Source organism: Acinonyx jubatus, chromosome A3 (assembly GCF_027475565.1).
Source record: "Acinonyx jubatus isolate Ajub_Pintada_27869175 chromosome A3, VMU_Ajub_asm_v1.0, whole genome shotgun sequence".
In the NCBI taxonomy this organism is placed as follows: domain Eukaryota; kingdom Metazoa; phylum Chordata; class Mammalia; order Carnivora; family Felidae; genus Acinonyx; species Acinonyx jubatus.
In genome coordinates, this window is record NC_069388.1 from 19,131,788 (window position 1) to 19,159,519 (window position 27,732).

Genomic DNA, 27,732 nt, shown 5'->3' on the forward strand with positions numbered 1-27,732 from the left:
GTGCCTGATTCCAGGCCCTCACAGGCCTTGGACTGAGCTAGGCAACCCCCTAAAAGTTTCCCTACCTGCTGAGTCCCTGCTCTGTCTGCTCATTTGAGCAGTGTTTTGGGGGTGCTCAACTTATTTTATTCCAGAACTTTTTACCACTTCTCTGTGAGTCTTAGCGTCCCCAAGGATAGAATGGGGTATCTTATAGCTTGAATGTCAAGATGAAGTGAGATGGTGACTGAGATACACTGTGTCCCAACAGTCAGCAAATCTCAGCGCTCTGTCCTCACCTGAGTGTGAAGTCTCCAAGGGCAAAAGCTCTCAGATTCATCTTCAGAGATCTACAACTGGGCCGTCCAATATGGTAGCCGTGGACCACGTGCGGCTGTTGAGCACTTGAACTGTGGCTAGTCCAGCCGAGCTGAGCTGCAGGTGTGAAATGCACAGTGGGTTTTGAAAGCCTAGGATGAAAAGAAAGATGTCAAATAACTGGTGAATGTTTTTATCTTGACGACATGTTGAAATGATCATACGTTGGCTATACGGAGTTAAAATAAAATGAATGACAATGTCAGTAAATAGGATTTATATTTTGTATGAAAATAAATATGTGACGTATGTTAAAAGACTTACACCATTCCATAACAACAATAATTATTAAAGAATGTAATTATTACATAAATTGACTTCATTGGTTCTTTTAACTTTATTTTTTATTATTTTTTATTTTATTTTACTGAGAGAGAGACAGAGAGAGAGAGAGAGAGGGTATGTAAGTATGCAAGAAGGGGAGAATGGGAAGTTGGAGAGACAGAGAGAATCCTAAGCAGAATCCACACGTAGCACAGAGCCCAAAGTGGGGGCTCAATCCCATGACCCAGGGTTTATGACCAGAGCCGAAATCAAGGGTCAGACACTCAACTGATTGAGCCACCCAGGTGCCCCCTCTTTTTTTATTTTTTAATGTGGTTGTTAGAAAATTTAAAATCCTTTATGTGGCTCACTTTATAGTTCTGTGCGACAGTGCTGCCTTAGGACATAGAGAAGAGTCTTTGTAGCACAGAAAAACAATACACGTGGACGGCGTGGACACGTGGAGGGGTAAGTGGAGGAAAAATAAATGCGTGACAGATACATGAATAGATGAACAAGTTAACAAGTCGCTAATAAATGGATAAATGAACAGATGGGCATAGATGAATGGGTAGGGGAATGAATGAATGAATGGAACCGTGGGTGGACAGAGGGACGGAAGGAATGATGAACGTATGTGATGATGGAACGGAAGAAGGGCTAGAAACAACAACAAAAAAAGGATAGATCAGCAGATGAGTCAATGACTGAAAAGATTAAATAAGTAAGTGCTTAAGTACAAAAATAAATACATACGTCCAGAAAGAATAGACGCCCGGTGAGCCCAGGGTTTGACTTTGATGAGAAGCCCTGCTCGTCCTGCTGGGCTCATGGAGTGTAAGCCTTTGACCAAGAAGAAAGGTTTACCCTTGCTCTTGGGGGATTTATTATTTTAATTGTTAGTCTTCATCAGAGGTTATTGGAATTTTTTTTCCCCCTTGGACAGTTTATCACTTGTAAATTATTTGTCACATCGTTGTAATTCTATCCAGATCCTTAACTTTCTAATCATGCATCTTTTATGGGGTCTCCTTTAAAGAAGCACTATAATTACGTGCCAAGGGTCCCAGTAAATTTTATCAGGCCATAAAATATTATACTTTAATTATTTGGAAGGGGAAGAAAGGCAAATGTTCCCTCTACGAGGCTGGCGATCAATGCTGCTGGGCTCGTGGTGGCACAGGTACATTCAGACGTCCTCGTCTTCCTGGACGTGTCCCTCCCAGGACTGTGCTTCTTGCCCCAGCCGCGTCTTGCCCCAGAGCAGTGGGGCCCTGCGGGCTCAAGCCTCTGTCGTGATTCTCGGGCGGATGCGGAGCCATCATGAACTCATCGTGTCCATCCTTGAAAGGGTCTCACTGTGCACAGCAGGTCCAGGAGGAGGTTGGGGAGGGGGGAAGTTGTTCTTTCACTGTCTTCACACATGAGGAAACTTCGACCCAAAGAGCATTTGGAGATGGGACTCCAACTTTGCTCTCTTGACTCTGCCGTAGATTTTTCTTCCCTCACCATGCCACACCCACTCAAACCCGAAAATATATACACGCTCAGGGGGGGTCGGGCTTTTTTTTTTTTTTTTTTTACTCTCCAGGTAATGTAGAAATGCTGTGGCAGCAGAGATTTCCTCCAACATTTCAGTCATTGGAATAAATATTTTAACCAGGCCCCCACTGGGTGCTGGGCCCTGATACTAGAGTGAAGCTGTAAAAAAATACAGATAAGTCTCTGGGGCTCATGGTGTCTTTGAGGAGACAGGCATTAGTTAAGTCTTCCCACTGATCATGGAAATTGCATCTGTGGTAGGTGCTAACCAGAGGGGCTTTGAAAACTTAAAAAGAGAGTTTTTTTTTTTTTTAATGAGTGGGGGAGGTCAGGAAAGGCCTTCCTGAGGAAACAAGTGATCTGATATCTGAAGGACAAGTAGATAAACAGACAAGGGAAAAGTATTCTAAGGAAGGGAAAGAGCATGTGCAAAGGGCCTGTGGTAGGAAGGCCTGGACAATAATCCAGGGTGGCCAGAGCAGAGTTACCAATGGGAGACTGTGAGGTAAGGCTGGAGAGGTATCAGGAACTGGGTCACACAAGGCCTAGTGGGTCATGTTATGAAGGCTTTAAGTTTTTATCCTAAAGCATTGAAACTTCAGTAAAGGTTTAGGTGAGGGAAAAGAGATGTTTTATAAGGCAGTGCAGGCAAGGGAGGACTGGGCCCGGGAGGAGGGAGGGAGAGTGATCTTCTGCATGGATGGGTGTTGGGCAGGCGAGGGTTTGTCTGAGCACAAGGGCAAACTCAGGAAGGGGAGGAAGGCAGAGGGTGATGACTAATCCCCATTCATTCCCCTGGTCTTGGCTTTAGTGTCATTTCCTTGAGAAGACCTCCCCTGACCCCCAGTTGGGCCAGGTCCCCCACCCCCAAATGGTGGTCCCCACCCTCCACTTCCCCTTTCACAACACACAACACTATTACTGCCACGACTTACGTAATGGCCTCTTCCCCTCGCTGGAGGGGGGCCCCCTCCCTGAGGCAGGATTCGGAGTGTCTCCGTCACTCCCAGTGACCCCACTCCCGGCCCAGGACCTGGCTCCCAGCTGGCAAGCAATACACAGACCTGAGTGAGCGAGTGCGTGAACGGGCAGCCCAGAGAGAAGAATTGATGGGGGGCACATTTCTTCCAGCCTCTTCCCCACTACTGTCCCTCCCGGGCCCTCCCCCTTCTCCTCCCTCCCTTCCTTCCTTCCTTCCTTTTATTACCCTAAGGCTGGACTCCTCCAAAATCCCTGCCCAGGGGCTCTCAGCTGAAAGACGTGATGACACGTGAGACAATGTCTTAGCTCTGGATTCGAAGCATCAGTTTCCCCGGGAAGGCTTGCGACGCATGTGTTCATTTCAGAGAACTGCCTTGTGTCCAGAGGTGAGGCGACTTGGGCAAGACTGCTCCCAAGGAAGGTGGCGGGGCAGCTTCTGAAGCTCCTCCGTGTCACTGACTTAGGGTGACTCATCTTGTCGCTAGGCTTGCCGCTCGTTATGTCGGCGTGAACACTTTTTGGTGAACCCTGTGGTTATGGGGCTGGTGAAATCCCCAACAAACTCTGCTGCCTAAAGACAGTTGCATTCATATCAACAACAATAATGCATATGCTAAGGGTGGCTGGCACTTATGCCGGGAACTTTCCCAATCCTTTATGGCAGGGGTCTGAAGTCTCTGACCCACAGGCCAGATCTTGCTTCTGTAAAAGAGGTTTTATTGGCACACAGCCATGCCGATTTGTTTATGGACGCCTGTGTCTGCTTTCTTGCTGTCATGGCACAATCGAGTGGTGACAGCCCGTAGGGTCCTCGAAGCCTAAAATATTCACCATCTGCCTCCTCGCAAAAGGGGTTTGCCAGTCTCTGCTTTATATTCCTTATTGCAACACCATGACCTAGGTCCTATCATCACTCCCTTACAGATGAAGAAACCGAGGCTCAGAGAAGATGGTTAATTTCCCTGAGGTTTCAGAGAGACCAGAACTCGGAGATTCTATGTTCAGAACCTGTAATTATCCTCACTTACTCTCCTAGAAGTGACAGCATGGGGTCTGGCCTTGAAGGAGAAGGCAGGGGCCGGGCTGATTCCTAATAGACTCCGGGACTCCAAACACCGAATTCTCCAGCAGCATTTGCTTCTTGGGCAACTACTCTGATTCTCTGTTGTTGCATAAAGATGACCCCCAACAGGTGATTGGAAACAGCCATCACATACTTGGCTCTCAAATCGGCAGTTGAGCAGTGTATGGAAGGGACAGCTGTTGTCCGCGTAGCACTGGCTGGGGCGGATCAAGCGGGGCCGGGGACCCACCTCCAAGGTGACTCACACATGGCTGGCAAGTCGGTTCTGGCTCTGGGTCTTTCTCTGCAGGAGCTGTCTCCGTGGGCTTCCTCACGGTGTGGAGGCTGGGTCCCAAAGAGGGAGCATCCTAAGATACGGGCGGGGGAATTTGCCAGTTGCTGAAGGCCTGGTCACTGCACGGGACCACTTCTACTGTGTGCCGTTGGTCAGATGTTATAGACCTGCCTGAATTCAGGGAAGGAGACAGAGACCCCATCTCTCAGTGAGACAGATGTCAAAGAATTTGGGGGCCATATTAAAAAAACCCATAGGAAATATTCATATTCACCTCAGGGGTCCTTCAGGCCATCATTTTGGTCCAGCACAGTATATCTCTGGTTAGGGTGACCTGGTCATTTTTTTTCCCCAAACTGGGACTCACCAGGGGAAAGAAAGAATGGCCTGAATAATAACAACACCAGTCAATGAGTGCAAAACAGAACCGTCTCAACAAAGTAGCTATGCGGTCACCCCGGGGGCAATGATAAATGTCTTCTTGATGTCCTCAAGTTATCTTGGGAAGGTTATATTAGGACCCCTGTGCTCTGTTTCATTATGGAACACATTAAGGAAAAAGTTGGTAAAAAGTTTAAAAATGAAGAGTGATTTTTCCCTGGGTGTAAACCTTCAGTTATCTGGAAAACTCACTTAAGTAGAGCTTCTGCTTCCCCGAATATTCCAGTTAACCACACTGCTCTTGTGGGATAGGGCACCCTCGCACAGAGTCCCCCCTGAATGCAATGGCTGTGGCCGTGCTTGACTATATGTTCCATGTTCAGTCAGGTACCAGATCCTGGAAAAGCAGAGATGGGTAAAACACGGTCCTGACCTCCAGCTGCTCATGACTTATGACATAAAATAGTCCAGTCAATAAACCAGTGCAACATCAGGTCATAAGGGCCATCAGATAAATGGAAACCAAATATCATGGAAGCACCAGCAAATGGCTCCGTGGAAAAATCCAGGAAGGTTCCGCAGAGGAGGTAACATTCAAGTTGGGTGATTTATTTACTTTTTCATTACCTAGTATGTCTCAGGCATCTTGCTAAGCATTTTACCTGTATCATCTCATTCAATATTGAGAAAGCCCGCTGTGAGGTGGGCATTGTTACTATCCCATTTTATAGTTCAGGAACTTGCTTAAAGTACTTGCAGTAATTTTCTGGAGTCTCAACAGGCAGCAAGGAGCAAAAGCAGAGCAGGTGTTGAGGTTGGAGGAAGGATGGGTAGGAGTTTCTAAAGCCGCCGAGAAAGAGAGGACATGTTGGGGGCAACAGGTGTCAACACAGGCAGGTGGAAGAGGGCTGGAGACCTGGGGTAGAGCTGGCTCTTTGGTGTGTGTGGAACACAGTGGGGGTGGGGGGACGCAGTGGGGTCCTGGCCGGGAAGGACTCTTGCAACACGGGGGGCCTCGGATCTTCCCATCCCAGGCACCCGGCACCAGGCATCTCGAGAGTGGGCTCCTTGCCATTCCGGGTGTGATCCGGAACCAGAGGCATCGCCTGGCTTTTGCACAGAAACGCAGCATCTCTGGCCTCGCCTCAGACCTCCTGAGTCGGAGCCTGCATGTTAACAAGACCCCTGTGTGGTTCACCGGCACACAGACGTTTAGAAGCACCGATCCAGCACGCTGCAGTTCAGAGTTTATAACGTATATCATGTTTGCTCATGGTCAAGATCGTCCACTGATAGCTCCCAGTTCCGAAAACCCTAGCAACGTCTGGCGAAGGATTTGGGGGAGGATCAGAGGTCAGTAGGACCAATGACTGCAATCCGTCCATTAGATTTTCTTCCGGTCATTTTAGTGACTGCAGCCTGGACCTTGAGGAGTGGAGCCAGCCCCAGCCCTGGTTCCTGCTCACCCCTTCCAACAAACTCTGAGCAGGTCAGCTCTATGGCACAATTTTGGGTCACCGAGCCCCCTACCCTGAGCATCTGCTGGGTAACGCCCCAGGTGCCAGTCCCTGGGGACAGGCACAGAGATGAACAGATCCCTGCCTTGTCCAGCTCCCAGAACCACCAGCCAAGGCTGCAGGGGAGGGTGATATGGACGTTTCACCAGGGTAGGTGTTGCTCTGGCTGAGGGTGGGGGGCTGGAAATCGATCCCTTTGGCTGTCATACTCCCTGCCACCAGGAGATGCTCTGGGGCGGAAGTGGGGGCAGAATCTGTGTGTGTGTGTGTGTGTGTGTGTGTGTGTGTGTGTGAGAGAGAGAGAGAGAGAGGAGAACACGCAGAAATGTTGGCCCTTACATTTTCCTCCTGGCTCTCAGAGAGCCTTGACTACGTCCTGACGTCAGAAGTGGTGATGCTGATAAGACCGAACATTCCCGTCTCTCTCTCTCTCTCTCTCTCTCTCTCTCTCTCTCCCATTCCATGAGCACCTCCTGTGCAGCTGTGGGCGCTGAGGAAAGGAGAAGGAGCCTCTGGTTCTAAATACTAGACAGTCCTGTCATTCACTGTCTTTGTGCCTGGGAACAAATACCAGTCTCTTGGGTCCTCAAAGTTGTGGCCCATGTCAAGGTTGTGCTAGGTCCCTCCTTCAGAGTTTGGATGGGCACTAGACGGGGCCCAGCCGAGGATGTGGTGGGTGATTGGCGCTCGTAGACTCCTGGCCCCTGACCTCAGACTGCGAGCTGGGCCATCCATCCTGGCACACCATGGACGGTGAAGTACAAGATCTGGTTTCATTTTACAAACCACACTTGGCCCGAGCTCCTCCCCGTCTTGCAGGGAAGTGAGCTTCCTCAAGTGCCCAGAAGACAAAGGGCTCTTGGAACACTGACGATTCCCTCGCTGCTGTGCAGGAGTGAGGGGGAGAGAAGAAGCAGGGGTCCCTCGTTCCTGCATGGTCTGCAGGGCTCTGCTGCTGGCTGTGGGACGTTAAAGCCATTGTTCTGCGGATGGAATTCGGGGTGATTGAGGAACTTGCCCTGAAAGTCTGTCTTCCTTTTCCTCTTTCTCCTCCTTCTCCTTCCCCCTCTTCTCCTCCTCTTTAACAACACACCTTCTAGGTGCTTTCTTGAGCCTTCTTCCACAGCAGGTGGCCCTCAGAAAGCAGGGAACCCGTCTAGGCTCTGTCAGGCTTGGCAGATGGGCTGGGCAGACAGCGTAGAGGAGGAGGCCGTGCTCGCAGGAGAGCAGCGAGGCATGAGGCTGGTTCGCAGAACCCACAGAAGCTTCAGAGACCCGGAGCAAATAGGCGTGGCATCAGTGGGGACTGGGTCCAGCGGAGGACGAGAGACATCACTCATCCCCCCTCTGGCCAGACTCCACTGGTTCTCGAATGCTCAACCCAGAAAGTTTTCCCCTGAGAATCTGCTTTCTTGGCATCCTCAAGGCCTTTAGTCTCGGCAACAGGCGATGACTAACCCCCTCGTGGAGCAGCCAGGACTCTGCTGTCCTTTGAAGACAGCGTGAGTAATGGGTACATTTCTGCACTGTGGCTTGGCCTCCTGTCCTGGTAGTCCGCTGGGGTGACCCATGGCACCCACTCTTAGGGGCTCACAGCCACCTCAGCTCCCCTGCATGCCCACTGGCGCGTGCACGTTGACTTTCACCCTGCCACACACTTGCACGCCGGGCACGGGTGCAGACACCTGCCCCCAATGGCTCACAGTCCCCTCCACACGCGAGTCCCACCCACCGGCTCCATTAGGGAGCTTTACTGCCTGAGCTCGCAGGTGTTTGCAGACCTGATGTTGGCAGTGACTGAGTGGGCCTTTTGGTGACACTTCCATAAAACCCCATAAATCGCCTCTGTGCAGCGTCACATGCACATTTTTAGTTTCCGCAATAAATATGCACATTCTTATTTCCTAACTGCTCCAGCCTTGGCTGAGTGCCCGGCCAGAGGGTCCACTTCCTGTGCGTTTGGCCGGGATGCATCGTGGACAGGAACGGGGACCACTCCCGTTGGTTGTTGGAGGCCCAGGACATCCTCGGGGATCTGGGGTCACAGAGGCCTGATTTGATGGGATATTTAGGGTCAGCTCGTCCAGCTGCAAATTACACCTCTCCCCTCGCAAGCCATTCCTCTTTGTGTTTGTTCATTTATTCCATCTAGACTCTTCCACTGACATTTTAGGTGAGGGCTGCTACTAAGCCTGTTTTTCAGACGTGGAAGCTGAGGCTCAGAGAAATGAAGTAACGGTCGATGCCAGGGCCTGAAATCCACATTCAAACAGTATTTCAGAGCATTCTGATGCAGGTAGCTTTGGTCACACCTTGAGAATGAAGGCCTCTTTGTGAATGGCTTGGGTCTCAGGGTATAAGCCATGTTTCCCCCTTTCTTAGGACAAGAACCCTTTGGAAATGATTGCTTTGAAGGGGTAAAGAGCAATTCCAAGGACAAACATTTTTTAACTCAGAGCATTGGTATCCCTTACAGCTGTAAGGACCTTGGGGTTGACTCTCCAGAGAGGCCGGCTGAGGCCGGCTCTCTGCCAGTTTCCGTGGCTGTGTAGCCCATCACCTCTCCTGGCTTGGGTGTAATTTCAGTGCACTGTCCTCTGCCCCTCCTGGAAACACAATTGCACTACTTGTACGAGGTGATAAATGTTTACCCCTACAAGCCTCTTCCAGTGGTTGTTTTCCTCTCTGTGGTCCAGACTGGGAAGCAGGGACGTCAAGGTAAGTTTCACTGCCAGAAAGTGGCAGAGCCTGGCTTAGGAGTCCAGTGTCCTGACCCTCGGAAGAGCTTGTTGTCTGAGCAACATTGTGTCCACCTGTCCACCTGATGTCAGGGGGTTAGAGAGGGGTGAACTTCTGGGGCCAGTGGGATGTGTGTTCGGAGTCCAAAGACTGCCGTGCATATGGCTGTGCTAAGCGATCTCATGGAATGGAGAGAAGGCAAGAAAAAGAGAGGTGAGGGCTGGGGGCAGCGATGAGGGGGAGAGAGAGGAGGGTCTCGCACTCCGTGCTGCCCTATTTTCTGCCATCAAGTCATACTCGGTAGGTGCCATGTCAGGAGCAGAGGGACGGAATGTAAAGTAAAGGAGAGGCCTTTTCTCTGAGGCTTTTAAAGTTAAAAGCTTGGCTAAGGTGGAAGGGAGGGAGGTGGGTGCAGGACTTATATCTTCACTTTGATGTGGTCCGTTGGGAGGTCCATTACGAAGGAGCCACCAATAGTCCGTGAAGGTCGCGGAACAGAGAAGGGCATGGGCCACAGGAGGGCCCATCAGCTCTGATGCACTCACTTCTCTCTGTGGGTCCCCCAAACCATGCCACCGGGACGTGGGACAGGGCAAGGGCTTGCCTCTGGGGAATGCCCGCTGAGTGGGGTGTGTGGGCAGATGCATGTGGCCGATCACTTACAAGTGCTGTGCCCTTCAGAGATACTTCTGGAATACACCGTGAGAAAGACGATAATATTACCCTGACTCTTCTGACTCACCCACGCGCAACCATTGGGCGCTCCAGAGTCCTGGCTTCCCTGGTTCCCATTGTCCCCTCCCGCTGCGTCCTGCTTTGCTCTTTTGTCTTCCTGGCACAATGAGATGTGACCCGGGAGTCTCTTGAAACCTCCTCTGTTACCTGAGGCCTGTATCTCATCAGCCAAATGGCTGCAGTGGCAGGGATGGAGGTTCACATGGGTTCAAGAACAGGGACTCTCATCCGCCAAGGTTAATCTGGTTAAAGTGACTGCTTGGTGCTCTACCTGCCGCTGGGAACAACCAACTCTGAGCCCCTGATATGGTTCTGTTCCCCAAGGGACCAGCCCGGTCGCAGAGAGAGTGCACTAAATTGTTTCTATCATAGACGGGGCCATGCTTTGATCTCATTGGAATAGAAACATGGATGTCATTGGAACTCTGGATATCGGTTTGCCTTCCCTGCCTTTTTCCCAAACTGCAAAATACACGTGCAAAACACGCCCTTACAATCCCCGAGGTCTTCATTCATTCCCACATCAACTCGGAGGGCTAAAAACCCAAAGTCTCATCTAAATATCATCTAAATCAGAGCTGAGTGACACTCCAGGTATGATTCATCCTGAGGCAAATTGCTCTCTGGCTGTGGAGCTGTGAAATCAGACAAGTTAGGTGCTTCCAAAATGTAAGTGTGCGACATAGAATAGATATCCCCATTCCTAAAGGGGGAAATAGGAAAGAAGAAAGGGTTAACAGGTCTTGTGAAAGTCTAAAACCTAACAGAGAAAACACCATGAAAGCTTAAGGCTTGAGAATAATCTTCCTTGACCTGATGCTCTGGCCTTAGACCCAATGGGGTCCTGCTGCCAACGCTGTCTTGGGTTGGAGTCATCGCCTTATATATAAGGGATATAAAGGAAGGTAATTAATGTGACTAAAATAATGGAAAGACAATTCACATTACCATGTAGTAAAATCAGGTGCTTTTCTACTGTATTATTTCCTTCCATGTCTGGTGGAAAGCATTACAGTTTGTTAATAAATGTCTCTCCCATTTATTGATAGCTTATTACCAGATGTTTTATGTTTTAAGACAGATATAAGGGATCTATATTTTTACAGTTGTAAAACTGAGAGATTTCCATTCCATTTTCTAATATGTTATTATTGCAATATTGAAAAATGTATATTTATTTCATATGATGCCCCTTTTAAATTTTAAAAAATTTCAGTTTTTAAATTAATGCATTTTTAGTTGGTTTTCTTTGGGCTTGAGGTAGGCCATTATATCATGAACAAATATTCATAATTTTGTTTTTTTTAAATAATTTCACATCAGTTTTTTTTTTCTTTCCTTATTTCATTGACTAGAATTTCCAGAGTGATTATTAGTGGTGATACTGTAGGGAATATTCTTGTCTTCCTCTTGTTTTTAATAGCAGTGCTGTTTATATATTGTCATTAACTATGAAATTGAGATAGATATTTCAATCATGATATATTAGACTTGGTTATTCTTTTTTTTTAATTTTTAACATTTATTTATTTTTGAGAGAAAGAGAGAGACAGAGAGTGTGAGCGAGGGAGGAGCTGAGAGAGGGGGAGATGCAAAATCTGAAGCAGGCTCCAGGTTCTGAGCTATCAGCACAGAGCCCAACGCGGGGCTCAAACTCACCAACTGTGAGATCATGACCTGAGCCGAAGTCGGACGCTTAACTGACTGAGCCACCCAGGTGCCCCCTAGACTTGGGTATTCTTATTCATTATATTCTGTAATTTTTTTTTAAAGGCATGGGCATCAAATTTACCAATTACTTCTTCATATTTGTTAAGATGATTGCATTTTAGTTGACCTGATAAATATATTTGTAACAGATTTCCTAGCATTAAATAATCTCTTCATCACTGGTTCTGAGTGACTATGCTTTTTATATTTCAACGAGTTAAATTTGCTGGTGTGCTTTGAGAGTTTTTGCAACAATCGTTAAAAGCAAGATACGTTTGTAGCTCTGATGTTAATATAGTACATGCATACTGTTATAAGAGATGGAAGCAAAATAAATCAAACTGTTAGCAGTGGTCTCCTGTCTGTTAGGTGGTAGAATAAGGGTGGATTTTGTTATTCTTCCTTTAAAATTTAATATGCATTTTAAAATGAAAGAATCGAACATTGTATCAGTTATGCAGAGCTGTGTAACAAGCCATCTGGAAACTTAGTGGCTAAAATGACAATGATTTTATTTGGTCACGATTCCAAAGGTCAACCATTTGTGCTGAGCTCAGATGAGCCTTTCTTCTGTTGCTCTTGCCCAGGGCCACATGTTTTGCTGTTTCAATGCTGCGATTAAATGTGATTAAATGCCGAATTTGCATTCAGCTTGTGGGTCCGCTGGGGGCTGGTTCATCTAGAGACCTCAGGTGGCACAGCTTCTGTTTCTTGTGACATCCTTCTTTTATTTTTAAAAATTTTTTATGTTTATTTTTGAGAGAGAGAGAGAGAGAGAGAGAGAGAGAGAGTGAGAGCATGAGCAGCGGAAGGGCAGAAAGAGAGGGAGACACAGAATCTGAAGCAGGCTCCAGGCTCTGAGCTGTCAGCACAGAGCCCGATGCGGGGCTTGAACCCATGAACTGTGAGATCACGACCTGAGCCGAAGTCGGACACTCCACCGACTGAGTCACCCAGGCGCCCCTGAAATCCTTTTTGATGGAAGAAGCTGCAAAGTCACATTGAAAAGTGGGGTGCATGCAGAGGTAGGAGGAACTGCTGGGGACAACTTTGCAAACAATCTGTTATGAACACATGTTATAGTTAAAAATAAAAACCACAGATTAAGAAAAAGAAAAAAGGGATAATACTCAATGCTGATAAGAATATGGCAAGATAGCCCTTCTTACACATTGCTGATGGGTCTATTGAAAATATAATAAAAAAGACTTGACAATGTATTTCATGAATGGTAAAATATTTTTAAAATTATTATTTTACTGAAATTAACCAGTTTATTAAAGGGTATGATAAAGGGTGTGAATCAACATCCAGATGAATAAATCCATAGGGTGAGGTCTGGGGAAAAAGTTGGTTTCCATGCTCTCTCCAGGCAATCCGTGAGGGGTAAAATGTTAATAGACTTTGACCTAGTTTTTCAATACCTTGGAATTTATCCTAAGAAAAAAATGAGAATTCCGCATACACAAAAAATTAGGCGCGAAGATTTTTATGTATGGCATTATTTGTACATGAAAATCTAGACCTAATCTAAATGTCCAATATGAGAGGAATTAATGACATCATCTCCATATGATGGCATATTATATAACGATTACATTCATGTTTGAGGATATAAAGTTTAAAAAGTAGATTTGTGTGTGTTCGTTGTAATTCTAACTTTGAAAGTTGATTGCATTCATACATATGTATGTGTATTCCCATATACACATTGTATTGCATATGTTGAATTCATACGTATATTTGAATACAGTCAACTTTCTATGTACATATATATATACATAAAATACTACACGTGAGCATAGTAATGGTGATTATTTCTTGGCAGTTATTGTGTTTCTGGTGTTTTTCATATTATAATGATTATTGGAGCCACAGGTATTAGAGGCGGGTCACCTTGCCATTTTGAACTGAAAAGAGTGAACTGTAACTGTCACCTCATGTCCTGTGGAAAGTCGCCATCTGACTCCTTGAGGGTTTTCATTCCCATTAGAACCTCTGTGAGGGCCTTCCTATCTTTGGAATCGTGTTGCTCCTGTCTTTTGTGCTTCCTCTTCGATACCTGCCCGGGCATCTTGCCCGATACATGGGCCACGGTCCCTTCCCCTTTATTTCGACTTCCAATCTTCTCACAAACATTCTGGAACTTGCTGCGTGTACCAGACTTTTACTAAAGATCTCTGTTCTGTGTCCCATCATGGAGACGGGTTATCGTGTACAATATTGTAGTCAAATTAAGTCCCATATTAGACCAGAGGGACTTGAAAGATTTTTTTGTTGTTGCTGTTTCTTAGACCCTCTTGGCAATCTTATGAGGACTGTAGACCTCTTCCAAGTGTAATGTTTTTAAACGCATATAATAAAATACAGAGGATTTCCAAGAAAATGAATGATATTGAAACAAACTCGTTGAATATTTAAGAAAAAACAAATTTGTGATATGGTGATGCATGCGTTTCTTCATTAACAATGCATTAAATGATATGCAGGGAGATCTAGTTAGCCAGCAGTTGAGTATAATGTGAAAGTAGCAGTAGATATAAGTGGTATTTTGTGATATAAATACAACAACCATACTATGCTATAAAAATATCTGTGATTTCTATTCGTTACAAAGCTGTACAGATTGCAACTACTGTTGTTATGGGTTGTTTATGTTCATAACTTTAAAAATGCCAATTTTCAGTTGGAGAGTGGTAAAAATCAAGCTGTAACTTTACTTATTTATTTATTGTTTACTATTTATTTTAGAGAGAGAGAGAGAGAGTGAGCACAAGTAGGGGAGAGGGGCAAAGGGAGAGGGAGAGAGAATCCCAAGCAGACTCCACGCTCAGTGTGGAACCCTGATGCAGGGCTTGATCCCACAACCCTGGGGTCATGACCTGAACCAAAATCAAGAGTCGGATGCTCAACTGACTGAGCCTCTCAGGCGCCTCAAGATGTAACTTTTCCCTCATCTCAAAGATCCCCTGAGTTCTGTCTGAGCCATGTGGGACCCATGAGCCCTGAGTTAAGAACCCTGGTCAGGCATGCCTGTTCTGCCACCGGAGGCCATGTTAAGCCCCGTTCTCTTACCATGTTTCTTTACTCTTTTTCCCTTTCTCTCCTTCCAGTTTTTTTTTTTTCTGGAAATGTGGAATCCTTCTCAACTCTATTAATGTGATTGATCCTTCAATCTCTGGTTCCTAATTTTGAAGCTAGCTCCTGCCTTATCTTTGTCCATAACCTATCAGAGTGTTTTTAGCCAAAAGACGTGGTCATCTACTCCATGTGACATCACCAGAGTCAACATTCATGCAGTATTTTCCTCCTGGGCACTGCTCTGAGGAAGGCATTATTTCTTTTTATTGCCCAGCATTGGGAAGCCTGCTTGAAGTCATGTAGTTATCAGGCTGCGGACACCAGGCTTGTACCCACTGCACTGCACGGCTTCCCTTTAGTGGCACCCAGAAGAAAGTGAAATTCAGCTACTCGGGTCCCTCCTTTAATAGAACCAGCCATCTTTAGGAGGTAAATGGGACTTGAGAATAATACTTTGTTTCCGCGGGTACGTCTCTAGATCTTCCACAATGGTCATTGATTTTCAATGTTCTGTCCGCCCAGGCTCCTGATGCTCTGGGAACCGCTGGGAGAAAGCAAATGCATCTGATGTGCAAAAACCGGGGGAAGGACTGTGAGAGGAGCAGAGAGGGGACGTGCCGGCACATCCTGGTTCCAGCTTGTCCTGACGCGTGGCTGGTGCCTGTACTCTGGGTTCTATATAACCCATGTCGTTTTCTATCACAGGCTCCCCTTAGACATAAGCTGGCTTCCATTGGTTTCTGCTACTTGCAACCGAAAGTGTTTAATAGTGAATAATAGACATGCTTTACTTTTAAAATCGGAAAAAGGAAATATGTTATTAGCAAAGTGTTACCGGTTGTGGGAAAGGATTTGTCATCCTTCCCAGCCTTACTCCGGAGGCATTCTAGTGACAGTAGAAGTGATGACCATGGTGGTAGAATGTCACCTCCCATGTGTCTCAGATCACCCAAGAACACACACCCTTCTTCGGGTTTCTGCTCTCTTATACCTCCTATCTTAGTCATTCTTTTTAGGACAAAATAACCTTCCGCTGCATATAAATGTTTAGTTGTTGAATTTGTCTTTCTGCATTTCCACCCTGTTGGAGCATATATATCAGCAAAGCAAAGGCCTCCTTTGTATCTCCCAGAACCAAAAGCCCAAGGAAAAGGCCAAATGCTGGATGGCCACCATGATGCTTTTGATACTTGGTGGATCCTGATGCTGGTGAGGGTGGTGCCTCCCATCTTGATTTGTATTTTTGAAGTCAGACCCTTACCTCTACTACCAAAAATGTCGATCCATAGAGGAAACTCACTGCACTGCACTGGCGTTGGGAGCAATTGTCTCAGATTGTCTGCTCTCGTTGCGAACCTGAACTTAGCCTAATTCTTCTAGACTTGACGCTTGTGTTTTGTCGCCTTGGTATGAGGTGCCTGCTTTTCCTTGTGGAATCTGGCTTCATCTTATCCCACTCTCTTTGGGCTAACTTGGGTAGGAGAATGGGTAGTCAGCCATTAGAATCTCTGGCCCGGGCTCTGGCTTAGCAGACAAAACCCCAATATGGAATGCCAACCCTAAGTGTATTTGGGGGTGAGGGTGAATGATGTAGAGTAGATGACAGGATAGTTGTTTTGATCAGAATTCTTTCATTTGCAAGTGAAAGAAATCCCATTCAAACCCTGTTTCAAGCAAAACAGGCAACATTTTGACGTAAGTGATTGAAGATATAGGCGTGGCCAGATCTAAGGGGTCTGATTTCCTGAGGAATCCTCTTTCCTTCCTTCTGACCTGCTGCCTCCGGTGTGCGCATCACTTTAAGTAAGCTCTCTTTACTTGGTGGTTCTAGAGGGTCTCTAGCAGTTTTAGGCTTTACCCAGTTCATCTCTGTGATCCCACAGAGAGAATGAAAAGAACAGCTGTGAAACAAATATGGTTGAGTCTTGGACCCAAATGCAGACTGATGACAGATCCACATGGATGGGGAAGGGAGAAGGGAGAAGAAAGAGGTATGATGGGAAGACCCAAACAATAGATGATTCACTGCAGCGGAGAGGGCTGGAAGGACAGGGATTGTGGGGAAGGTGGGCGGGGCAATGGTGAGGACGAGAGAAACACAATGTGCTGGTGCACGTGGTCCAGGACGTGGTGATGCTGCTTGTGGCGAGGTGTTGGTGGTCGTGACAGTGAGGCAGAACAGATATTCTTTCTTGTTCCAGGTCCTACGGAGCCCAAGACCACAGTCCAACAGGATGGTGCCTCCAACCCCATTAGTGGAGACACATGATTTCCTGTGGTTCTTGCCTTGAAGGGCAGGGAGGGCGGCACATTTGTCCGAGAAGAAATCCAACGGTTCCTGAGTCAGCAAACTCCCCGGGCTGTGGAAGCAGATCACATGGTATCTCAGAAACGTACCTGTGCATGTTAGCAGAAAACCAGAGCAAAACAAGCTTCCACCACCAGGATGGCAGGAAATGTGGTCAGCTTTCTTTGAGCACCCAGGGAGGTGGAGCCAGGATGGAAGGTCACTGGCTTTTCCTAATGAAGACGCACAGAAACTGCTGATTTAGAGGATAATAATAAAAAAGGCACCCCGGGGGACATTTTATTGCACTTAGAAATGTTCGATTTCATCCCTCATATGAAAAAAATAAAAAAAAAAAGCATTTTGATTTTCATAAAAGCCAAAAGATGAATATAAAGAGGAAAAGTTCCCAGCCAAGAACTGAGGCAGTGTTGTGTTTGTGGGTATGCCTGAGCTGACTCCTCTGGCCTCATGTGAGTGCCTGCATTTGGCCCGCAGATCCCTTGTTCTGTAAAAACTATTTCAGGAACACTTTGAAAAGGCTTCCCAGTGATGGCTGCCTCATTTGGGATTTATTATAATATCATTAGGAGGGGTTATATCACTTGGTATAATGTCAGACACATTGTAGCCTGTGGTTTTATGATGTGGACAAATATCACACTCAGGAATAAGATGGTTCTGAACAAATCAGTTCCATCTGGGTCCTACTGTAAACAGAGCTTTTCCCTTCTGCTGGGGGGAAGAAGGATTCCAATCTGCATCCGGCCCCCTTACCTTCTCTCTTGCAGGCTCTTTTTCTTCTAGGTCTCCTTCCTCTTCGACCCCCGGGGCCTAGGAAAGAGAGACAGAGATGGTTCTGTAGGACCCCCAAACCCACTCTACGGGGGAAGGTGCTTGTCAAAAAATGTGGGGAGAGAGGGGAATTAGGTTCTATCTGATGTCTGCTGCATGTCTGCACCCGTGCTGGATAGCTTCACCTGTGTCACCTCACTCTGCCCTCACAAAGAACCTACAGAGTAAGTAGATGTCTCGTAGCTGTTTTACAAAGAAATGTTGAGACGGTACGATTAAAAATGGTACTTTGCACGAGGTCTGTACCCTATGAAGTGAGGGTATGGAGTATTGAGGGTTGTCTGACTCTGAACCCTGTGACCCCTCACGGTACCCTTCAGGGTCTGTGTGCTCATGAGAGGGAGGGAAGGCAATCAGGACAAGTGGGTGCCAGTTGTGTTTAGTTAAGACCTGGACGTTTTCAAAGCATGTAGGTGCATGGCGGAACCACCTTGGAAAGCTATTTGGCAGTTTCTAATAGAGTTAAATGTGTGCCTCCCCTAAGACCCGGCAATGTCATTCTCAAGAGAAAGGAGTACCTAGTTCCACAGAAAGACTTGCATGAGAATGTTCATGGCAGCTGTTCCATGACAGCTGGGAACTGGAAACAGCCCAAATGTTCATCGGTGCTGACCTCTGGGATAAAAGGTAGATCCTGCTTGGGAAGGGGAGAGAAGACTTGCTGAGGGGCGCCTGACAGGCTCAGCGGGTAGAGCACGCAACTCTTGATCTTGAGGTCATGAGTCTGAGCCCCACGTTGGGCTTAAGAAAATAAATAAAGGGGCATTAAAAAAAAACTTGCTGAGAATGGCCATGGAAATACTCTACCTGGGTGGTGTGGCATGGGTTTATACGTAAGTATAGACGAATTGAGCTGTTTGTTTAAGGTTTTACTGGTTATAGACTACACCTCAGTCAAAAAGCAGAAAATAATAAAGAGTTTAATAGAAAAACTAGGAGAAGGTAGCCAAATGTGTCATGTCCCAAGTGTTTTTTATAAACTGGTTGTTTGATTAACTTTGACTGTATTCATAAAAAAATAGTATGGAAATGAGGAAAGATAACACGTTATGCTGGAATACCAGATGTTGGATGTTCAGCCAGAATAAGTAAATGAATGGTCGACTGATGGATTTCTAATACTTCATATAGAAAGTCAAGTGTCATTTCCTTCCTCGATAAATCGTGACGCACACCTCCGACACCTGCCTGCCCGCTTTCCTTTTCCGTTCTTCCTCCTCCTATGAATGCTACTGCAGAGTGCAACAGAGGAAGAGATTTTAGGTGGAAAGAAAGAGGACGATAAAGAAAAGCGAACCACTTCCATTTTGGTGTTAAAATGTGACAAAGTACTTTGCACACACAGTTTGCACAGTTTTTATTTTCTCAGAAGAGATCTTGTGGGTCGATTCCCAGATTGTCGTAATGACCTGTTTGTTTCTGCCCACAGAGACAATCGAAATGAGATTGTTAATTTGTTTGAGCAGATGAGGATCAGATTCCCTCCAAAGACCAATGCCAGGATGTCATATCGGCAGATACTCTTGAGGATCGCAAACATGGTTTTATTTCTGTCACTCTGAGGACAGCACTGCTACACTGGGATTTGTGTCTACGTATATTTCTTCCACCAACACTCCTTACCTCGGTGGTCTCAGTGAAGGGTAGGGGAGAACAATTCTCGAGGAAGGTGAGGCCACCTAGGAGAGAATGACCCCACTCTCTGGCTGACGGCATCCTATTTTGCAGAGATGTTTGTTCTGAATACGCAAGGGAGAAGGGTGAACGGGTCAGGGTGAGTGGAAGATTAACCTTTCGATGGTAGAAATGCAGGAACTCTTGGATTCCTTCTTCCCACGAACCACAAGATGTTCTCCACTTCTGTAGTTGGAGAAGAAGTGAGAGCAGAGTTTGTATTATCGCTGGTGGGGAGTAAGTTGTCTGGGCTGGCACAGAACAGAGGACAGAAGAGCCAAGTGCTGACCTCAGTGATGTATGCCTAATTTCTAGTGCAAGGCTTGGCTTGGTAATGGGATCTTGGTCACAATTACTCATGGATGCTCATGGCTACCTCGACAGGCCCCACACCCTCTCTGTTCATGGCAGGAAGTCATATGAGGCCAAAAGATGTGAAATTCATAAAGTCCTTTTAAATACCTAAGTCTGTGAATACTATTAGTCTGTGAAACATGAGGATAACGGGACCATTTTTTCCCCCTTAATTTAAACCTTCAGACTTTAATTTCACTCTGTTCCTTATAAAATAGATGTTTTCTCAGCTACATTAGGACACTTTAACTTTTAGTCTGCTGAGGTTTTTTTTTTTTTAATTTTTTAAATGTTTATTCATTTTTGAGAGACAGAGAGAGACAGAGACAGAGCATGAGCAGGGGAGGGACAGAAAGAGAGGGAGGCACAGAATCCGAAACAGGCTCCAGGCTCCGAGCTGTCAGCACAGAGCCTGATGTGGGGCTCGAATTCATGAATGTTGAGATCTTGACCTGAGCCGAAGTTGGCCGCTTAACCAACTGAGCCACCCAGGTGCCCTTAATTTTTTTTAAAAGTCTATTTACTTTTGAGAGAGAGAGAGAGAGAGAGAGAGAGAGAGATAGCATAAGCTGGGGAGGGGCAGAGAGAGAGAGGGAGACACAGAATCTGAAGCAGGCTCCAGGCTCTGAGCTGTCAGCACAGAGCCAGATGTGGGGCTTGAACCCACGAACCATGAGATCATGACCTGAACTGAAGTCTGATGCTTAACCGACTGAGCCACCCAGGAGCCTCTAGTCTGCTGAGGTTTAACATCCAAACGCTTTAAGGTTTTCTCCTCCATGTATTATGGTTATTCTTTGTGTACACAATCCATTCCACAAATGTGTATTGAGCACCTAGTATGTGCTAGGCAGAATTCTAGGCCATGGGAACAAAGGGGCGAAGGAAGCGGACAGCATCCCTGTTATTACAGGGCTTGTATTCTCGTGGGGGAGATGAGCAGTAAAGGAATAAACACACGCACACTGCCAGGTAATGAGATGTACTCTGGCTGAGAAACAACATGGGATTCGAGGGTGTGGATGGAGCAGGGGCTGTGCTTGTAGCTGGGCAGACAAGGAAAGGGCTTGCTGATCAGGAGCCTATCGCCCAGTCGCCCTCCAAGCATTTGTAAGGGTGGTAGACTTCAGGGACGAGTGGCAGTATGGGCACCAAGAGCAGCTTAGATCAGGGCATCACGAGCTGCTTTCGAGCGAAAGTTAGACGATGCACTTAGTCAAAATATTCTTGGGTCCCAGGAGCTCTGGAGAAGGCTTGCTGGCCCATTCCCTAGCCAACGCCACCTCAGCCTTCTGGAATCTTGATGGCTTTTTCATTCTTTCCCCTTCCCCAGCTCTCCTGTTCATACCCGCTTTCACGGAGCGCTCTTGGAACCTCCAGATTCCTCTGGTGTTGTGCAAAAATGTTCGTCTGTCCCCGGCTCCAACTCTACCTTCAGTCAGTACTTATCTATCTAAACTTATCAACATCCTCGAGGCGCCTGGGTGGCTCAGTTGGTTAAGCGCCCAACTTCGGCTCAGGTCATGATCTCGTGGTCCGTGGGTTCGGGCCCCGCGTCGGGCTCTGTGCTGACAGCTCAGAGCCTGGAGCCTGTTTCAGATTCTGTGTCTCCCTCTTTCTCTGACCCTCCCCTGTTCATGCTCTCTCTCTCTCTCTCTCTCTCTCTCTGTCTCAAAAATAAATAAATGTCAAAAAAAAAAATTAAAAAAAAAACTTATCAACATCCTCAACAGGACAAGGGCCTTTTATTAAACATGACACATTTCCTTTAGAGGGCATCTGAGACAGAAGACTGCCAAGAACGAAGCACCGTGTGCATAAATCTGGTACGGATGCTGGGGTGGTGTATTCTGCTGTGTTTGTCTAGGGGCTGAGTCCGGGGTTGCCTCCTCATGAAGGGAAAAGGATGATTGTTATGTGTAAGAATCACCCGGAAAGGAGGCAGATCCCGAAAAAGGATCTGGCGATGTGGAAGCCACACCTGTGACTGGAGAGATTCCCTCTTTAGGCTTCTCTCTTGGGCCCAAGAATTCAGGATGTGTTCAAGGCTTCCAGGAAGAGAGATCTAGGTTTTATCTGGGGTTGCAGCTCTACGCCTACATGACTTGATAGCCTGGAAACGCTTCGCGAGAAGAGGCCACGCATGGCCACGGAAGCACGTACAGCTAGCATTCCGCTTTCAGGGACACCGTGTGATAATTCTGTTCTCTGCGAGTATTCAGCAAAGGCACCAGCCCCTGATGAAGGCAGGATGTACATCAGAAGTGAGCAGGCCCGTTCTCTTTGACCACCAATTCTTCTAGAAATATGACCCACGGATACACTTTTACATGGCATATGCACAAGAATTATTTATTGAATCCGTGTTTGTGATAACAGGTCACTGGAGAGACCCTCAACGTACATATTTGGGAGATTTTTAAATTTCAGAAATGATATGTTTCTAGATGCCTATAATGGGAGCCATTGGAAAGGATGCAGACTTTGTTCATGGACCGATACAGAACGATATCCAAGATATGTTGTCAAGTGGAAGAAACAGAGAACAGGAGGATACATACAGCAAGCTCTGTAGACGCAGCCTTGCAAGAGTATTTCCAAGGAAAAGACTTTGTGGGGATTAGTGTTAGATTGAGCTGTGTCTCATCGTCTGGGCTGGTCCCTCCTTTTTAAAAAAAAAATTAAAACAAAAATTTTTTTTTAACGTTTATTTATTTTTGAGACAGAGAGAGACAGAGCATGAATGGCGGAGGGTCAGAGAGAGAGGGAGACACAGAATCCGAAACAGGCTCCAGGCTCTGAGCGGTCAGCACAGAGCCCGACGCGGGGCTCGAACTCACGGACCGCGAGATCATGACCTGAGCTGAAGTTGGACGCTTAACTGACTGAGCCACCCAGGCGCCCCCCCAAAATTTTTTTTTTTAATGTTTATTTTTATTCTTGAGAGAGAGAGAGAGAACGGGCAGGGCAGGGGCAGAGGGAGAGAGGGAGGCCCAGAATCAGAAGCAGGCTCCAGGCTCTGAGCTGTCAGCACAGAGCCCGACTTGGGGCTCAAACCCATGAACCGTGAGATCATGACCTGAGCCCAAGTCAGGCGCTTAACTGACTGAGCCACCCAAGCACCCCTGGGCATGGTCCCTCCTAATCTGGGTGTTCTGGTTCCCTGGGAGTAGCTGTCCGAGTACCTGGCATGGTTTCTGACACATGGAAGGTCTCCATTTTTTCTGGAACCCCTCCAGGGACAGAGCCCACCACTGCACTTCTTTTGTGCTTCACGATGCCCGTTCTCAGGAGAAACCCGATGTGAGCCCCTGTGCGTCTTTCAAACCTCTAGCAGGAGTCCCGGCTTGGCTTGGGAGCAGGGATCGCTCACTTCAGGAGGGCTAGTACCTTGCGCGGATGCGTAGATTCTCAGCCCGATCTTCTTCCAGATTCTCAGTAGCTCCGACGTAGACGCCAAAGCTGGGAAGAAACATCCACACTTTTGAGATAGAGTTTCCACGGAGTGTGTGGTCAGCGGCCACTGCTGTTAACACGTCCTGACACATCTCCGGACACGGAAACCTGTCTCCCCATTTGGTAAGTTCTTCATTGCTGTGTTCTTGGCCCTCTCCTGTACAGGGATAGATCTTCCAAAACGCTTATCTGGCTGCCTCCAAGTTCAAGGCTATTGGCCATCTCGGCTCTGTTTTATGTGTTTTAATTAATTGTTACTCTCTTGTGCCTGTGCCCTACGGTGATTTTTTTTTTTTTTAAACCACAAAGAGCAAGCTTAAGAAAATCAAATAAATAAATACTAATGAACACAGAAATGAGGCCTGGGGAGGTTAATTGAGTTTCTGGGGCTGCAAGGCAGCCCGGGAGCCGTTGTCAGCTCTGGGACGGGGGGATGGAGGGAGCTGGTCTGGCCACCTCCTCTGGGCTGACCGCTTTGCCATTTTACTGCCCGAACAAGGGCCTCCTTCGCAGCAAAGATATAAATGGAAGTAACTTTTTCAGCAACTTGTTGGGTCTTTTTCCACTTAGGAATATTGATTTTTTTTCTTCACTCAGCCTGGGACGGAGCTGAGTAGATGAGTCTCTCCGGGTCTGAACACCAAGCCTGTGGGTGTGGTGGCCACTTGCATGAATGCCAGTGAACGAGGGCTGTGGCTATCTCCCTGAGCCCACAGCCTCACTGGGATGGCCTGATTATGTAAAAGCTCTGAGACACCATAAAAACCTGGCCCGGTTTATACATGGGAGGAGGCAGTTATATGATGTACATTATACTGTTCTAATCACACCATTTACTTTAATGAGATACAAAATTGTGCCAGTTTCACAATTATGATATATATCAGGGCTTAATTATATGTACAGGATGGCGTGTTTGATTGAGCACATGGAAATGGAGATTTCCATTTTACGTGCTTCCCCCACTTTCCCCGACCAAGAAGCATCCAGACCTTTCGGGCTTATGGGCCTGCTAGGGAATCGACCCACACCACACACTAGCTTTCAGAATAACCAGGAAACACTGGAACCCCATGACCAGAGACTGGTCAATAAGGAGACTGAGTAAATAAAAGTGAACATGATAAAAATATGATGGCTTTGAGAGCCATGCAAAAGCATCTGGCTTCAATTTGCAGGGATTTTCTCATTTGTTAAATGACAAAAAAAAAAAAAGAGCTAATAAAAATTCTGTGGTTAAAGGTCTTTTAAAAAGTACTAGGAAAGCAAGTTGAGAGCTGTTGCTGCATTTGTTACTGATTATGGGCAAAAAAATAGGGACAAATATTGACCTCGTGACTTGGATCTGGACGTGCTGATGAGGCCCTAGGGACCTGGGTGTGTGTCACTTTTGGATGCCCGGGGAATGTGGGTCGGGGGGCAAGAGGGAGAAGCCCCTGCCAGGCCCCTGCTTTGTTGCATGAGTGGCTTTGGGAGGGTCATTCTCGCATTCTGGCTCCACTTTAGGACATGCCTCCAGCGGTCAGGAACGTGCCCCCTTAGAGGCACCTGGTACAGGGGGCAATGCAAAGTGAGAAAGAAGAAATGGAAGGCGAGAAGGAAGGATGGGTGACTGTCTTCTGTGTCCCTGGGTTTGGAGTAGGTGCTGGGCAGCACGTCGAGGGTGACCCCATATCTCCAGGAGGCAGGGAGCGAGGCAGCCGATTTTAGGAACACTTGTTCCCACCCAGAACTACCAAATGACTCCCAGAAAAGTCTGTGCAGCCTGGGTTTGGGGAGTGGGCGGCTGCTCTTTTGTTCGTGCTCTGCAACCCTGACGCTAGGGAGAAAGAGTGAGCGGTCCGTTAAGCAAGCTGCGTTACTCAGACCTGAGAGCAAGTGAGTATCTCATCCATTTGTTGGCTCACTTCCCTTACCCATTCTTCATATGAGCCCCTACTATGTGCTGGTTCAAATGCTGAGGCCTTAGGAATGCAGAATGAAGAAAAACGAATCCTGCTCTCAGGACTCCGAGACCTTCAGCGTCTTTTGGCTGCCTTAGACAATGCCCGGGAATGGTGTAGCCCAGTGGCTGCAAGAAAATAGGCCATACTTGTGGTAAGTAGTGTCCTAGCTGAGGTTCACAGAAGCAGGTGTAAGGAATGTCGCCTTAGGTGGGTGTGATTTTGCAAAAGAGAAGATGGTTGAAGTAGCAAGAGAAATTTGCCAGGTTGGAGATAGAATTTCTGGTCAAGGGGTTTGGGACATAAAAGGCAAAAAGCCCCAAACAGTCAAGGGTTGTGAGAGGTCTGCGGTCTGGCCACATGGACACTGGCTTTTAGTGAAGCGTCTTGATCACTGGATCCAGCCCAACTCAATTCAGTGAAAGCTTTTTGATTCACATCTAGAGCTCTGTCCAGGCAGCTGATGTCCTCTGTGGGGACAGGGGAGCACGGAGACTAATAGGTGAGACTCAGGTTTTGTCCAGGATGGGTTTCAAGTCTAGGTGAGGTAGGGGCGCCTGGGTGGCTCCGTCAGTTGAGCGTCCGGCTTCGGCTCAGGTCATGATCTCACGGTCCGTGAGTTCGAGCCCCGCGTCGGGCTCTGTGCAGACCACTCAGAGCCTGCTTCGGATTGTGTGTCTCCCTCCCCCACTCATGCTCTGTCTCTCTCTGTCAAAAATAAAATAAACATTAAAAAATTATAAAAAAATGTCTAGGCGAGGCAGAGGCACGCAGGTCTCCTGTACGGGGTGTGCCGGGGCAGTGCATCTGGGAGGCTCAAGGAGATGATTGCTGGAAACAGGGGAGAGACCACGTGTTCCATAAGCAGTCCAGGAAGGCTTACTGGACAAGGATGAGTTAGGGCTGGGCCTCTGAGGATGGAAGAGTAAAGACCTCCTCCTAGGCAGAGGAGGATGCATGAACAAAGGCGTGGAAGGCAGGCATGTGACATTATTTCTACTGCCAAAGGCCAATGAACCTTCCAAAACAGACAGTCTCCAGGTTATGCATCAGGTCCTCCGGGGGATTAAATAGAAATTACTGGGACTCCCTTCCAGAAATTCAGATTTTGAGTGGAACACACATTTCAGCACACCCTGCAGGGGATCCTGATGCCCAGCCCACAGGTGAGATTCCATGTGCTGGGGATCAAGGACAGGCTTTGGGCATCTGTGGACATGGCATTGAATCATGGATTTGCTTTCTAATCACTTTGTGATTTTGGGTAACAACGCTTGATTGCTCTTAGCCTCACATTCCTTGCTCTTAAAAGGGAATAAATAATAAAAGACTAGAGGGGTAGTAGTAAAAATAAATGAGATGATATGGGTCAAGTTGCGAACCCAATTTCTGGCCAAAAATAGGTGGTGGATAAATCTGTTTCTTCCTCTCCTTGGTTTAATAAAACTGACATTGTCTTCTGGGGAAGTAAAAAAGCCCAAAAGGCACAATTCTTGGCCCTAGGAACGTGTCAGTCAGAGACAGGCAAGACATTTGTGTTCTGGAATAAATCGTTAGGCACAAAGAAGATTCCTGGACTTTCGGCATCTTTTTCGTGCCTTAGACGATGCCCAGAATCCTCCAACAATGCCCTTTAAACGTGAGTATTAAAAAGGTTTTGTATTCGGTGAATGTACAGGGACCCCGAGGAATATCAGCAGATTAAGCCCTTGAGAACTCACACTTTAGTAAGAGTTAGTGAAGTGACAGCTTAATGCTGATGTGATAGAGGAGTGTCAGCTCTCCAAGTTCACAAGTCATGGTCTGAGTCCAGTGCTTTGTGATGCCCTACAGATAGGACGGCCGTGTCTGGTTATGCCCTGACCATCTCTAGGAGGAGCCGTCCCCATAGTCTACAATGTGGCCGGCACCTCCTAAGGTCATGTGGTCTGTCACCTGCACAGCTGTCTTTGGGGGGGTCTACCCAAGGGCTTCCTTAAAGCCGATTTCATCAGGAGGGTGAGAGTGCAGGTAGGGACACACGGCCACAGGTACTTCCTTGCCTTCAGATAAGCCCCGTGGTACAAAGTGAGGTTCCATGGAAGGTTCTCTTTAAAGATAAAGAGAGGTATAAGCCAGCATCTTATTCAAACTCTCCATTTTGCAACTGGGGAGCTCAGGTTGCGTTGCGAGAACGGGGCAGACCTGGCACCAGAGCTCGGGGTTCTTTGGCCTGTAGGGTCAGGGGTAGGTGTCCCCGTCTCTCAGGGCCGGGGCAGAACGTGAAGGCTCTGGCCAGGGCAACGTCCCGGAAAGGACGCCCCGCTGCCGGCGGAGCCTGGGGCTCGCCTCTGGAGAAGCTCTGCGGTCCCAGCTAACCAAAGGTTTCGGTAGCAAAGCATCTTCTGACTGCCTGTCCTTCAGCCCTGGGAGCCACTAACAGAGTCCTCTCTAGGCCCCAGCCCAGGTCTCAGACGGTGGATTTGCTCATCAAGGCCGGGGAGAAGCTTTGAAGAATC